We start from the raw sequence: 17,271 nt of genomic DNA, 5'->3' as shown, positions 1-17,271 counted from the left end.
ATGTAATGAATTTGCTCTGATTTAGTTGAAAAGCATTCGATTTATGTAAAAAAGTCCAAGTATGAATGGATACCGTCTGGTTTGTTTAAATATGCATCAAATTTGTTCACTTTTTGTTAAATTCTTTTGAAATGAAACCGGACATTTACGTACGGTAGAATGGCCGGCTCCTCCATCTGTGTACGCGGATTGATCCCCGATCCATGGACGGACGCGGTGTCTGGTTTGGCGTTAGTATTGGAGATGTCCTAATAAGAGCAACTATAGCAGACCCCACAAAATCTCGACCCGCAAAACGCGTTTGCAGTTTCACGCAGATCTCGTTTGCGGGTCGAAAACTAGCGCGGCTGAACAGAAACCGTGTCTGAAACTGCATAATTTGAAAAAACAGTTTCGCGAGAGAAATTGAACCTCGTGGTTCATCACGTACTACATAGATTTTACATGATCAAACACTACAAACACTGGTTCATACTACATACTACTCCCTCCATTCTGAATTACTTATCACAGGTATGGATGTTGTATTTTAGTTCTAGATACATCCATTTCTGCGACGAGTAATTTTGAACGGAGGGAGTACATCAATACTAGTACTAGAGGGGTGGGGATCTCACGGCGGCGAGGTCACGGCCATGGACGACGCCGTGGAGGAGCTCAATCCTCCTTGCCGGAGCTGCAGAGGTCGATGTACTTCGCCCTCTACTCCTCGCGGATGCGGCGCCACTCCTCGTCCTTCTCCTTGGCAGTGAGGTTGGCAGCGACTTCCTGCTACCACTGGAGGTCTTATAGCTCCTTGGCGTGGCGTGGCGCTCCGCCTCCCCGCGCATGCTCCGCTCGGCAATGGCGGCCGCAACTGCGTCGATGTCGGCGACGAAGTCTTCCGGCCCGACGACTCCGCGGCGGCCGAGCGGAGCGGGCTCCTCCTTGACGGGGACGAACTCGAAGTCCTCCGGATCCTCCGACCACTCCCTCTTCACGGGGAGAAGGCCCGCGCCAGAAGAGGAGAAGCTCCCTGCTCCCTCTTGAGCACTGCATTGGTTTTCCCTTAAAAAGGAAAGGGTTATGCAACAAAGTAGCGTAAGTATTTCCCTTAGTTTTTGAGAACCAAGGTATCAATCCAGTAGGAGACCACGCACGAGTCCCTCGCACCTACACAAACAAATAAAATCCTCGCAACCAACGCAATAAAGGGGTTATCAATCCCTTCACGGTCACTTATGAATGTGAGAACTGATAGATATGATAAGATAATGTTTTTGGTATTTTTATGATAAAGATGCAAAGTAAAATAACTGGCAAAGGAAATAACTAAGTATTGGAAGATTAATATGATGGAAAATAGACCCGGGGGCCATAGGTTTCACTAGAGGCTTCTCTCGAGAGCATAAGTATTACGGTGGGTAAACAAATTACTGTTGAGCAATTGACAGAATTGAGCATAGTTATGAGAATATCTAGGTATGATCATGTATATAGGCATCACGTCCAAGACAAGTAGACCGACTCCTGCCTGCATCTACTACTATTACTCCACACATCAACCTCTATCCAGCATGCATCTAGAGTTCAAGAGAACAGAGTAACGCTTTAAGCAAGATGACATGATGTAGAGGGATAAACTCATGCAATATTATATAAACCCCATCTTGTTATCCTTGATGGCAACAATACAATACGTGCCTTGCTGCCCCTAATGTCACTGAGAAAGGACACCGCAAGATTGAACCCAAAGCTAAGCACTTCTCCCATTGAAAGAAAGATCAATCTAGTACGCCAAACTAAACTGATAATTCGAAGAGACTTGCAAAGATAACCAATCATACATAAAAGAATTCAGAGAAGATTCAAATATTGTTCATAGATAAACTTGATCATAAACCCACAATTCATCGATCTCAACAAACACACTGCAAAAGAAGATTACATCGAATAGATCTCCACAAGAGAGGGGGAGAACTTTGTATTGAGATCCAAAAAGAGAGAAGAAGCCATCTAGCTAATAACTATGGACCCGTAGGTCTGAGATAAACTACTCACACTTCATCGAGGGGCTATGGTGTTGATGTAGAAGCCCTCCGTGATCGATGCCCCCTCCGGCGGAGCTCCGGAAAAGGCCCCAATATGGGATCTCGTGGATACAGAAAGTTACGGCGGTGGAATTAGGGTTTTGGCTCCGTATCTGGTAGTTTGGGGGTACGTAGGTATATATAGGAGGAAGGAGTACGTCGGGGAGCAACGTGGGCCCCACTAGGGTGGAGGGCGCGCCTGGGGAGGTAAGTGCGCCCCTACCTCGTGCCTTCCTGGTTGATGTCTTGACGCAGGGTCCAAGTCCTCTGGATCACGTTCGTTCCGAAAATCACGTTCCCGAAGGTTTCATTCCGTTTGGACTTTGTTTGATATTCTTTTTCTGTGAAACTCTGAAATAGGCAAAAAACAATAATTCTGGGTTGGGCCTCCGGTTAATAGGTTAGTCCCAAAAATAATATAAAAGTGTATAATAAATCCCAATAATGTCCAAAACAGGATATAATATAGCATGGAACAAACAAAGATTATAGATACGTTGGAGACGTATCAAGCATCCCCAAGCTTAATTCCTGCTCGTCCTCGAGTAGGTAAATGATAAAAACAGAATTTTTGATGTGGAATGCTACTTGGCATAATTTCAATGTAATTCTCTTAATTGTGGTATGAATATTCATATCCGAAAGATTCAAGACAAAAGTTCAATATTGATATAGAAATAATAATACTTCAAGCATACTAACTAAGCAATTATGTCTCTTCAAAATAACATGGCCAAAGAAAGTTATCCCTACAAAATCATATAGTCTGGCTATGATCCATCTTCACCACACAAAATACTTAAATCATGCACAAACCCGATGACAAGCCAAGCAATTGTTTCATACTTTTGGTGTTCTCAAACTTTTTCAATCTTCACGCAATACATGAGCGTGAGCCATGGACATAGCACTATATGTGGAATAGAATGGTGGTTGTGGAGGAGACAAAAAAGGGAGAAGATAGTCTCACATCAACTAGGCGTATCAACGGGCTATGGAGATGCCCATTAATAGATATCAATGTGACTAAGTAGGGATTGCCATGCAACGGATGCACTAGAGCTATAAATGAAAGCTCAACAAAAGAAACTAAGTGGGTGTGCATCCAACTTGCTTGCTCACGAAGACCTAGGGCATTTTGAGGAAGCCCATCGTTGAAATATACAAGCCAAGTTCTATAATGAAAAATTACCACTAGTATATGAAAGTGATAACATAGGAGACTCTCTATCATGAAGATCATGGTGCTACTTTGAAGCACAAGTGTGGAAAAGGATAGTAGTATTGTCCCTTTTTTGGGCCTTCTCTTTTTTTGCCTTTCTTTTTTTCTTTTGTTTTTTTCTTTTTTTCTTTTTTATTTATTTGGGACAATAATCTATGAATGATGATCATCACACTTCTATTTATTTACAACTCAATGATTACAACTTGATACTTAGAACAAAGTATGACTCTATATGAATGCCTCCAGCGGTATACCGGGATAGCAATGATGCATGAGTGACTTATATGAAAGAATTATGAACGGTGGCTTTGCCACAACTAAAATGTCAACTACATGATCATGCAAAGCAATATGACAATGATGTAGCGTGTCATAGTAAACGGAACGGTGGAAAGTTGCATGGCAATATATCTCGGAATGGCTATGGAAACGCCATGATAGGTAGGTATGGTGGCTGTTTTGAGGAAGGTATATGGTGGGTGTATGATACCGGCGAAAGGTGCGCGGTATTAGAGAGGCTAGCAATGGTGGAAGGGTGAGAGTGCGTATAATCCATGGACTCAACATTAGTCATAAAGAACTCACATACTTATTGCAAAAATCTATTAGTTATCGAAGCAAAGTATTACGCGCATGCTCCTAGGGGGGATAGATTGGTAGGAAAAGACCATCGCTCGTCCCTGACCGCCACTCATAAGGAAGACAATCAATAAATACATCATGCTCCGACTTCTTAACATAACGGTTCACCATACGTGCATGCTATGGGAATCACAAACTTCTACACAAGCATTTCTCAAATTCACAACTACTCAACTAGCACGACTCTAATATCACCATCTCCATATCTCAAAACAATTATCAAGTATCAAACTTCTCATAGTATTCAACACACTCATAAGAAAATCTTTTATTAATCATAATTAAAGCAAATTACCATGCTGTTTTGTAGGACTCTCAAAATAATCTAAGTGAAGCATGAGAGAACAATAGTTTCTATAAAACAAATCTACCATCGTGCTCTAAAAGATATAAGTGAAGCACTAGAGCAAAAACTATATAACTCAAAAGGTATAAGTGAAGCACATAGAGTATTCTAACAATTTTCGAATCAAGTGTGTCTCTCTCAAAAAGGTGTGTGTAGCAAGGATGATTGTGGAAAACTAACAAATAAATACTCAAATAATACAAGACGCTCCAAGCAAAACACATATCATGTGGTAAATAAAAATATAGCTCCAAGTAAAGTTACCGATAGAAGTAGACGAAAGAGGGGATGCCTTCTGAGGCATCCCCAAGCTTTGGCTTTTAGGTGTCCTTAGATTATCTTGGGGTGCCATGGGCATCCCCAAGCTTAGGTTCTTGCCACTCCTTGTTCCATAATCCATCAAATCTTTACCCAAAACTTGAAAAACTTCACAACACAAAACTTAAAGTAGAAAATCTCGTGAGCTCCGTTAGCGAAAGAAAACAAAACACCACTTCAAGGTACTGTAATGAACTCATTCTTTATTTATATTGATGTTCAACTTACTGTATTCCAACTTCTTTATGGTTTATAAACTATTTTACTAGCCATAGATTCATCAAAATAAGCAAACAACACATGGAAAACAGAATCTGTCAAAAACAGAACAGTCTGTAGTAATCTGTAGCTAACGCAAGTTCTGGAACCCCAAAAATTCTAAAATAAATTTATCGACGTGAGGAATTTATCTATTAATCATCTTCAAAAAGAGTTAACTAAATAGCACTTTTCAAATAAAAATGGCAGCAGTTCTCGTGAGCGCTAAAGTTTTTGTTTTTTACAGCAAGATTAAAAAGACTTTCCCGATGTCTTCCCAACGGTTCTACTTGGCACAAACACTAATTAAACACAAAAAACACAACCAAAACAGAGGCTACATAATTTATTTATTTATTTATTACTAAACAGGAGCAAAAAGCAAGGAAAAAAATAAAATTGGGTTGCCTCCCAACAAGCGCTATTGTTTAACGCCCCTAGCTAGGCATAAAAGCATGGATAGATCTAGGTATCGCCATCTTTGGAAGGCAATCCATAAGTAGCTCTCATAATAGATTCATATGGTAATTTAATTTTCTTTCTAGGGAAGTGTTCCATGTCTTTCCTTAACGAAAATTGGAATATAATATTCCCTTCCTTCATATCAATAATTGCACCAATCGTTCTAAGGAAAGGTCTACCAAGAATAATTGGACATGAAGAAGGATTGCAATCTATGTCAAGAACAATAAAACCTACAGGCACATAGTTCCTATTTGCAACAATAAGAACATCATTAATTCTTCCCATAGGTTTCTTAATAGTGGAATCCGCAAGGTGCAAGTTTAAAGAGCAATCATCAAAATTACGGAAACCTAGCAAATCACACAAAGTCTTTGGAATCATGGAAACACTAGCACCCAAATCACACAAAGCATAGCATTTATGATCTTTAATTTTAATTTCAATAGTAGGTTCCCACTCATCATAAAGTTTTCTAGGGATAGAAACTTCTAACTCAAGTTTTTCTTCATAAGATTGCATCAAAGCATCAACAATATGTTTGGTAAAGGCTTTATTTTGATTGTAAGCATGAGGAGAATTTAGCACGGATTGCAACAAAGAAATACAATCTATCAAAGAGAAATTATCATAATTAAATTCCTTGAAATCCAAAATAGTGGGTTCATTAATATTTAAAGTTTTGACTTCTTCAATCCCACTTTTAACAATTTTAGCGTCAAGATCTAAAGACTCCGAATTTTTAGAATGTCTTCTAGGTAAAGGTGGATCATATTCAGTCCCATCATTATCAAGATTCATATTGCAAAAAAAATATTTAATAGGGGACACATCAATAACTTTTAGATCTTCATCTTTATTATCGTGGAAACTAGAAGAACATTATTTAATAAAGCAATCTTTCTTAGCACGCATCCTATCGGTTCTTTCTTTGCACTCATCAATGGAAATTCTCATGGCTTTGAGAGACTCATTGATATCATGCTTAGGTGACATAGATCTGAGTTTCAAAGAATCAACATCAAGAGAAATTCTATCGACGTTCCTAGCCAACTCATCAATCTTAAGCAATTTTTCTTCAATCAAAGCATTGAAATTCTTTTGCGAGGTAATAAATTCTTTAATATTAGATTCAAAATCAGAGGGTATCTTATTAAAATTTCCATAAGAATTGTTGTAGGAATTACCATAATTATTAGAGGAATTAATAGGACACAGCCTAGGATTGAAGTTTCCTCTATACGCGTTGTTACCAAAATTATTCCTACCAACAAAATTCACATCCATAGATTCATTATTATTCTCAATCAAAGTATACAAAGGCATATCATTAGGATCAGAAGAAACACTTTTATTAGCAAATAATTTCATAAGTTCATCCATCTTACCACTCAAAACATTAATTTCTTCTATCGCATGCACTTTCTTATTAGTAGATCTTTCAGTGTGCCATTGAGAATAATTAACCATAATATTATTTAGGAGTTTAGTAGCTTCTCCTAAAGTGATTTCCATAAAAGTGCCTCCCGCGGCCGAATCTAAAAGATTTCTAGAAGCAAAATTCAATCCGGCATAAAAAATTTGTATAATCATCCACAGATTCAAACCATGTGTAGGGCAATTACGTATCATTAATTTCATCCTCTCCCAAGCTTGTGCAACATGTTCATGATCAAGTTGCTTAAAATTCATGATATCGTTTCTAAGAGAGATGATCTTAGCGGGAGGAAAATACTTAGAGATAAAAGCATCTTTACACTTATTCCATGAATCAATACTATTTTTAGGCAAAGATGAAAACCAAGCTTTAGCACGATCTCTAAGCGAAAAAGGAAATAGCTTCAATTTAACAATATCATTGTCCACATCTTTCTTCTTTTGCATATCACATAGATCAACAAAGTTGTTTAGATGGGTAGTGACATCTTCACTAGGAAGGCCGGAAAACGGATTTTTCATGACAAGATTCAGCAAAACAGCATTAATTTCACAAGATTCAGCATCGGTAAGAGGAGCAATCGGAGTGCTAATAAAATCATTGTTATTGGTATTGGTAAAGTCACACAATTTGGTATTATCTTGAGCCATCGTGACAAGCAAGCAATCCGACACACAAGCAAACAAGAGACGGGCAAAAAGAGGCAAATAGAGAGAGGGAGGATAGAGAGAGAGAGGGCGAATAAAACGGCAAGGGTGAAGTGGGGGAGAGGAAAACAAGAGGCAAATGGCAAATAATGTAATGCGGGAGATAAGGTTTTGTGATGGGTACTTGGTATGTTAACTTTTGCGTAGACTCCCCGGCAACGGCGCCAGAAATGGCTCATTGTCGGGAGTCGAATCTTGACTTGACTTTGCATAGGCCTCCCCGGCAACGGCGCCAGAAATCCTTCTTGCTACCTCTTGAGCACTGCGTTGGTTTTCCCGTGAAGAGGAAAGGGTGATGCAGCAAAGTAGCGTAAGTATTTCCCTTAGTTTTTGAGAACCAAGGTATCAATCCATTAGGAGATCACACACGAGTCCCTCGCACCTACACAAACAAATAAAATCCTCGCAACCAACGCAATAAAGGGGTTGTCAATCCCTTCACGGTCACTTACGAAAGTGAGATCTGATAGATATGATAAGATAATGTTTTTGGTATTTTTATGATAAAGATGCAAAGTAAAATAATTGGCAAAGGAAATAACTAAGTATTGGAAGATTAATATGATGGAAAATAGACCCCGGGGCCATAGGTTTCACTAGAGGCTTCTCTCGAGAGCATAAGTATTACGGTGGGTAAACAAATTACTGTTGAGCAATTGACAGAATTGAGCATAGTTATGAGAATATCTAGGTATGATCATGTATATAGGCATCATGTCCAAGACAAGTAGACCGACTCCTGCCTGCATCTACTATTATTACTCCACACATTGACTGCTATCTAGCATGCATCTAGAGTATTAAGTTCAAGAGAACAGAGTAACGCTTTAAGCAAGATGACATGATGTAGAGGGATAAACTCATGCAATATGGTATAAACCCCATCTTGTTATCCTCGATGGCAACAATACAATACGTGCCTTGATGCCCCTACTGTCACTGGAAAAGGACACCGCAAGATTGAACCCAAAGCTAAGCACTTCTGAACCAAACTGATAATTCGAAGAGACTTGCAAAGATAACCAATCATACATAAAAGAATTAAGAGAAGATTCAAATATTGTTCATAGATAAACTTGATCATAAACCCACAATTCATCGATCTCAACAAACACACCGCAAAAGAAGATTACATCGAATAGATCTCCACAAGAGAGGGGGAGAACTTTGTATTGAGATCCAAAAAGAGAGAAGAAGCCATCTAGCTAATAACTATGGACCTGTAGGTCTGAGATAAACTACTCACACTTCATCGAAGGGGCTATGGTGTTGATGTAGAAGCCCTCCGTGATCGATGCCCCATCCGGCGGAGTTCCGAAAAAGGCCCCAAGATGGGATCTCGTGGATACAGAAAGTTACGACGATGGAATTAGGGTTTTGGCTCCGTATCTGGTAGTTTGGGGGTACGTAGGTATATATAGGAGGAAGGCGTATGTCGGTGGAGCAACATGGGCCCCACGAGGGTGGAGGGCGCGCCCCCTACCTCGTGCCTTCCTGGTTGATGTCTTGATGTAGGGTGCAAGTCCTCTGGATCACGTTCGTTCCGAAAATCACGTTCCCGAAGATTTCATTTCGTTTGGACTCCGTTTGATATTCTTTTTCTGTGAAACTCTGAAATAGGAAAAAAAACAGTAATTCTGGGTTGGGCCTCCGGTTAATAGGTTAGTCCCAAAAATAATATAAAGGGCCATTTACATTTCTGTCCCTAACTCGAACCACCTAATCAGATATACCCCTAATTCGAAAGCCTGCTCAAATTTGCCCCTCTGCCGTTAGGTGCCCTTATAGAAATGCCTTTCTGCGCCGTTACCGTCCGGTCAAACAGCTTTGACCGTCCTGAAAAAAATAGCAAAAAAATCTAAAAAATCTAAAATTTTGTAAGATCGAAGATACTCATGTGCCCAAGGTGTGTGCAAATTTTCATGCTATTTGGACATTTCAAGAGGTCGTGACGAGGAAAAACAGTTGATCTACATGCTTGTGAAAAATAAATTTGAAATAAAATAGCAAGAAAATTTAAAAAAATATGAGATTGTTTGGCATCAAAGTGGCTTGGGTGCACAAGGTGCTTGCAAGTTTTTGTGATCAAATGACATGCGAGGAGCTCTAGCAAGAAAAAACAAAATAGTCATTTTTTCCCAAGTTTTTTCCTGAGCCAAATTTTGTTTTTTTCTCCACAAGCCCCTCCAATGTCCAAACACAACAAAAAATTGCACGCAGCTTGCAGATCCGAGCCTCTTTGATGCAAAAAAATTTCATATTTTTTTGAATTTTCTTGCTATTTTTTTGAATTTACTGTTCACAGGCTTACATATTTATTGTTTTTCCTCTGACACGAGCTCCTGGAATGTACAAACAACACGAAACTTTGCACGCACCTTGCGAACCTGAGTATCTTTGATCCCACAAATTTTCAGATTTTTTAGAATTGTTTTGCTATTTTTTTTACGATGGTCAAAGCCCTTTAACCGGCATTGACCTGCTTTGACCGGACGGTAACGACACAGAAGGGTATTTCTGTAAGTGCACCTAACGGCGGAGGGGAAAATTTGAGCAAGCTTTGAAATTAGGGTAAATCTGAGAATGGGCGCAAATTAGGGGCATAGATGTAAATGTCCCTAATATAAAAGTGTATAATAAAGCCCAATAATGTCCAAATTAGGATATAATATAATATGGAACAATAAAAAAATATAGATACGTTGGAGACGTATCACTCCCGGCGTAGGAAGATCTCGCCGCGGAGGAGAAGGACGCGGCAGAGGACGGGGTACGACCGTGCTGACGGTCGTACTCCTTCGTCTCGCGGACGCGGAAGCTCGCCGGCGGCGACAAGCCGCAGTTGGTCCACTTCCGGGCCCCGCGCTTCCTCGCGTCGTCCGACCGGACGCGCCGCTCGTGCTCGGGGTCGCTTCCGCCGCCGGATCTGCTGCCGGAGCCGCGTCCGGAGCTCCATATGCGGCCCCACATGGCGGCTGGAGGCGGGGAGGTGGTCGCCGACGGCGAGAAATATGGAGAAGGGGGTGGGGAATTGCGTGGCTTGGCGGCGGCGGGGATAGGGTTTCGACCCGCAAACACGCCGCAGAACCGTAGATATAGTGGTCGGGACGTGCGGTTTGCGGGCCGCGGCAAAAATTTTACGGGCTGGGCGAGTATGCGGGCTCTGTTCTGGTCGGAAAATTTGGCCGAGCCCGCATACTCGCCGGAATTTTACGGTTTCACGTGTTTTGCGGGGTTTGCTAGAGTTGCTCTAAGCAACTCAGAAGTCACAATTGGAGCTAGATGTCAAACTCACAAACAGAAGGGCTTGGCTGCAAGAAACCAGAACACCAAACTCATAACCAACCTCGAAAGCGAGGCATATTCCATCAGAAGCAAGTCTCGGCTCCGGTAGCTCCTGTTCTGTCCTCTTGCGCGTCCGCGTCCATTCTGATTGCCCAACTTCCCGGCCGGGAGGCAGCGGTCTTCACCATCCACCAGCAAGTTAAAAATTTCCAGAATGATCGTCAAAACCGAAAGAGCATCGCTCTCTCCCGACCGCCAAAATTCTGAGGACTCGAGCGCATGTTCCTGAACATTTTTCACAGCTCCCCTTTTCTGACTCGCAGCTGCTGTGTTAACGCCTCTGAATTTTTGTGGGCGGTGAAAGAGAGGTGGCGCCGCGGCCACGGCCCGCCCGGCCCGCACTGTTGCCGAAAGCCCTGGTTGGAGAATCGTAAACAGGAAAAGATGAGGGCTCCTTTGATTCAAAGGAATTCTATAGGATTTTGGGAGGATTGAAATCCTTAAAAAAAATTTCTATGTTGGTCCTTTGATTCATAGGATTGGATCTCATAGGATTTTTCTTATGAAATCTTTTGTAGTACATTTCATAAGAAATCTAACATCCACTCCAATCTTTTTTTATAATTCCTTTACTTTTCCTGTGCCATCAAACACTTCATGCTAATCATGTAGGATTCATGTGTGCATGCCACTCCAACCCTATACTTTTCTTATTCCTACGATTTGAAAATCCTGCGAATCAAAGAGGGCCTGAGTGGTGGTTGATTTTTCTCGTTTCTGGTCGTCGTTGGTTGCTGTCCTGCCGTGCCAACACGCTGTTTTCCACGCTCCGACGCAGCAGCTACGTACAGTAGGCGTTTTCCGCCGTGACCGGATTGGTTTGGGCGCGGATCCGCTGGTGATTTCAGCAGTATCTTTGGGTTCCTGACTGACTTCCTAGAGCGTGCTTACGGTCAACCCATGCGTACGATTGTGTGCTTGAAAATGGTATGCGTGTGCTTGCAAAGCGTACGCGCGTTGAAATCGCGCAGCACGTGGAACGGACTGCAAGGACACGTGTATAGAATAGGGACGAAATGGAGTAGTGATAATCGTACACGAGACGAGAGTTTGTTGCAGTGACAAAATCCAGTGCTTCGCCGGACCTCATCGACCGATCTGATGTACTACTACCGATTCTCATTCAGGGGATTGATCATATACAGGCTTCGCTCGTGCTAAGAGCATCCCTAGTCCTCTTTCCTAATGACATTTACAACATCTACAGCCGCTCAAACGCGTCCCAATGTGTCCGCGAACACTGACCAGTCATGCCTTAAAAAATTCTCTACATCCGCGTACCTTACATCCGGCACCTTATATTTATACTGCACATGCAACATAAGAGCTACTCTACATGATCAAACAACGCACAACGAAATCGGCATCGAACGGACAACCAAATGCACGTGAACGAATTGTACATCATCCAAAAGATCATCAGAGTTCACCGCGGGACAAATTCTTAACTTAAACCGAAAAACGATAATAAACATAGAAGGAGTGTCTTCACCACTTCCTTGCCTGGTCTTTCACCTTCCGGCCGCCGGCGTAACTGTAGGCGTCCGTGGCTAGTGGAGGATCTTAGTCGGAGGAGGAGGAGGAGGAGGAGGAGGCAGAGTTGCGCGGGCCGGGAGGGGCTAGCTCCAGCGCCCGTGTTGCGGCGACGCGGGAGTTGTGGCGATGCTGCAGATCCGGAGCTGCCCCCGTTGTCCACCTTGGACCGCTCCAAGGCAATGCAGAGGACCAGCTCCTCGTCGACGTCGAGGTCGGAGCCGGAGTGGCTGTCGGAGCTCGACATTGCGCCGGATTGGATGAGAATCGAAGAGAGGAGAGGATAGGATGGAGCGAGAGAGGAGAGTGAGTGAGTTAGGGTTTGGAGCGAGGAGCCGGATGATTTTTTTATGGGATAACTGTGGAGTTGATGGTGGGGGTCGGGCCTGTTAGCCCCCACGCGGTGGACGCGCCCCATATCTGCCCTACATTTGGGCTGGATATGAGGGGCCCCGGACAACATGATCGTTTAAGGTCGTTTTGAGGCATCCAAGTGGATCGATTTTTTGTGACCGGCCAGTGACCAGTCCTCCCACCTGGACGTACGAGACGGGCTTGGGGTGCCCTGCTGTAAATGCTCTTACCTCATTAAAGTTTCTATTTTTATAATTTTATCGAAAACTGGCTCTTTTTAAGAAATAATATAATACAAAGAAGCGAACCAACATCTGGTTGCATGGTTAAGAGTACAATAGTATTTCAGCCCACCAAGATTCAAGTCTAAACTTGACATTAGTGCTCACATTATTTATGGATTTATTCCAGTCTTCCGACGATATTCGTTCATTGGAAGAAGACGTTCCGTCGACTGCGAGGCGCATGTGCTGACTTCGTAAAATCTTTAAATGCTATGCCGGCTCAGCCTTTCAAAGATGTTCATAATGATAACGTGAGCGACTTCAATTGTCTTGTGTTAAAAAAAAAACTAGCTCTTTCTTCTCATATGCTTCCGCCCCTCAAAAGTTTGAGGGGTTATCCCTCAAACTGGGTGATTCTACCTAATTTTGAGCTGCTCAACCACCTGCTGAAACACAGGCCAATGTATTGGAAGCAGGTCATCCTTCCGCCTGCAATGGCTATTTTTTTGACAAATAAAAGAATATATATAGCCTTTGTGGGCGGCATATAGGGAGTCTCATTTGGTATCGTCTGAAGCGTCTACAGTTACAGGCCAGATCATTCACACATACATAAAAAAAATAGACTATAAAAAAAGAGTGCATGGGATTTAATCATGGATCTCTTGGTTGCGTCGCAGCGCTATTAACCAGTAGGCCACCATCCAGGGGCGGAGCCAGGAATTGGACACAGGGGGGCGAGAGTCGAAACAAAAAATTTCGAAACCACTATACTACCTCTGTAAACAATTGTGATCTAAAATGTCTTATAATTGTTTACAGAGGGTGTAGCTTTTAACAATTACCTATTAGATTGTATCATATATAATACTTGTAACACGTCAAAAAAAAGAGCATGATACTCGTAAAATTTGTGGGGAGATAGATTGATCATACAACAAAGAAATCTAAGTAGGAAATTAGAGGGATATAGCAATTAGTAGCAATTTTAATTTATTTGGTTTTTCCAAAGAAACATCGATTTAGTAAACTAATCCATAGGAAAAGTACTACCAGATTTATTAGGTTAATTATGCTGCTAGGTTGTAATCCATCGGAGAAGTACTAGCAGTAGAGGAAGTGTATGTTCGTGTACCTTTAGACTTGAGCCCTAGATCACGCACAAATAACGGACTCAATGGCCTGGCTCCTTGGCAGAATTAACAGTATGGCCTTCATGATCTGCATAGATTCTTAGGCCCCGGCGGTTGGCAAACGGGGGCAGCGCCCGGCGGCTGGACTGCAGGAGCAACAAGACGACGAGCGGCGGCAGGAGTCCTAGCTGGTGGATCGATCTTGAAGATTAGTTTTTTTTTTAGAAGAATCTTGAAGATTAGATTAACGACACAAATATCATACTTGTAGGCTTTCCGGTCAAAGTGGGCAGATGGGCTACTACTTGGGCTTCGGTTAGTAGGCCACGCAAGTATTAACTTTGGGCTTAATTACTAATTAAGCGGCTATTATCTACGGCCATTAGCACATACAGTATACTACTACAGCACGTGAGATATTGAGGGGGGCCGATCGTTGGGGGGTGTCTAGCCCCTGCTCGCCCCCCTGGCTCCGCCCCTGCCACCATCCAGTTCATCTTAAACTAGTAGGTCACGATCTTGTTAAAGAAAAATAGCCAATTTTTCATTGGTTTTCCTTTTTTTGTTTTTTCCTGTACTTTCACCAGTTTTTCTTCATTTTTTCTCAGTTTTTCTCTTTTCTCTTTGTTTCTTTTCATTTTTCGCAAGTTTTTTATTTCCTTTATTTTTCATCTTTTTTTTCTCATTTTCATTGCTTTGTTTTTGTTTTCTCTTGGTTTTCTGTAAAAAAGGGTATATCTAATATATGATTAATATTTTAAAAATATAATATCAACATTTATTGACAACATGGTTAATATATTTTCTATATACATGTAACATTTTTCAAATACCATGTTAAGAAATAAATACATGTTCAAGATATTTTCTATACACAGCTTACATTTTTCAATTCTTGATTAACATTTTTCAAATACAAGTTTAATATTTTTTCAATACATGGTCAGCACTTTTTCTATGCATATTTAACAATTTTTTTTTCAAATTCTTGATTAACCCTTTCCAAATACTAGATTAATGTTTTCTGCATACGTGGTCAATATTTCATAATAAACATTTAACATTTTTCAAATACATGATTAACATTTTTCAAATACAAGTTTAACATTTTTGAATAAATGGTAAACACGTTTTCTATACACATTTAACATCTTTGAAATGCTTCAATATTTTCCAAATACAAGTTTAACATTTTCTGAATACATGATCAACATTTTTCTATACACATTTAACATTTTTAAAATGTATGATTAACATTTTTTAAACACTTGTTTAACATTTTTTCCAATGCTTGGATGAACAATTTTTAAGTACATGATTAACTTTTTCCAAACACATTATATATAGTTTGTATACATGAAAAACATTTCCTGTATGCACATTTAACATTTTCTAAATGCTTGGTCAACATTGTTTTGAAATGTTTTATGTAAAATGTATTTTGCAATATATTCATTTAGAATATTTCGAAGCATGAATGAAAGTTAAAAAATGAAAGCAAAAATGTAAAAATAACAATAAAACTAGGCAGTGGCGCCCGCGCACTAGACCGGCCTATACACTCGCGCAGTTGCGAGGCGCTTCAGCGAGTCAGAAGGCTGCCTCGCTTGAAGCGAGGTATAGCCGCGTTCATGTGCTGCTTGCTGCGAGACGCCCAGCTGCCTCGCCTGCAGGGCGCTAGTGGTGCGCCGGTCGACTAACACGTGACTCGTCATGCTGGCGTTACTAAAATAGTATATATGTTTGTGTCTCAAAAAACAACTAAAACAAAAAATTTCCTTTTAGTAATATTTTAAATGCATACATTTCAAAACTTAAATTTACTTAAGAAATTTAAAACCACAAATTTGAAAACATGTTAATATAGTAAAAACAAAAAGTGTTAGCACAACTTCAAGAAAAGTTGAGAACTTTCAAAAATAATGTTTGTGAGAATGAAAAAATGTTGTTTCATTTAAAAAAAATACGAATTTTCCAAAAAATCATATACAATGTAATTCTTTGCATAATTAAAAAAACGTTTTATACCATGAAAAAATGTACGTGAAAATTATATGAAAATATTTCCGTATTTATAAAAAATGTTATATAGATTGTCAAGAAAAATGTTCGTAGGTTAAAAAAATTATTTCCACTAAAACATGTAAATGGAATTTAGAAACAATCATGGGTTTCAAAAAATTGTCGGTGAAAATTTTAAAATTCTTTGTACTTTGTTAAAAAAATGTTGAAGTTGTTTAAAAAAAGTTTATTGTGATTAAGAAAAATCTGCAACGTGTGTTGAAAAAATGTTACCATGTATTCAAAACATGTATTTAAAAATTGTACATCCTGTATTTGTAAAATATCAAAGGTGTGTCATAAAAATGTTTCGCGTGTTCTCTAAAAATCTATTTTGTTTAATAAGAAAAAAATTACATGCGTTAGAAAAAACCTGATAAAAACTGACAAAGAAACAAAAAGAAAAACACAAAACTAAAGGAAAACCAAGAAAGAAACAAATAAAATCAAAGTATAACGAAGGAAGAAAGAAAACCCCGAAAAGAAAACAAAGTAAACCAAAGTAAAATGTAGAAAAAAACCCTGAATAAAACAGGTAAAAAATAAAATAAAGAAAAATGGGGCAGAGCGAACCTACAGTGTGCAGCGAACAAACCGCACTGATGGGCCGGCCCGCTGGTAGGCAATTCCTATTAGGAATTGATGCGGGCGACATGCCAAGGTGCTGCGAGAATGGAAGCCTAATTCCCCTCCCCGGCCATCCTCACCACCCCTCTCTTGGATTGTACCCCGTCGACAACGATGCTAATGTTGTGGCCCGTTTAACAAAAGCTTCAGCAAGGCAGGAAGGTCATGCGGCATGCTATGCCGTTTTTGAAGAGTGGCCGCACAACCATGATTGTCCCCCATTCCCTCCTTCACGGTCGATCACCGTCCGATAGTGCCGACTAATAGTCCCCAAGTGCAGGGAGTATTGTAGCACTTTTCCAAAGTGAAAGTTGTAAGTGTCGAGTGTCGAATCCAAGAGGAGCTAAAGTTAGGATTTGTTTCTCTGAAGTTATATGTGTCATGATTGGACCCTATTGTAGTAACAAAATATGTCTACTATAGGGGAGGGTGAATGAGAGATTTAAATTTCTTCAGAGAAACTAGAAATCTCTCGGTACAAATTAAAGCAGCGAAAAAGAACTAAACAGAGATTTAACCATGAAGGAAA

The sequence above is a fragment of the Triticum urartu genome, chromosome 4A (assembly GCF_056163025.1).
Source record: "Triticum urartu cultivar PI428250 chromosome 4A, HENAU_Tu73, whole genome shotgun sequence".
Classification (NCBI taxonomy): Eukaryota; Viridiplantae; Streptophyta; class Magnoliopsida; order Poales; family Poaceae; genus Triticum; species Triticum urartu.
The sequence above is the reverse complement of the archived record's forward strand: the minus strand, read 5'-3'. Positions refer to the sequence as shown.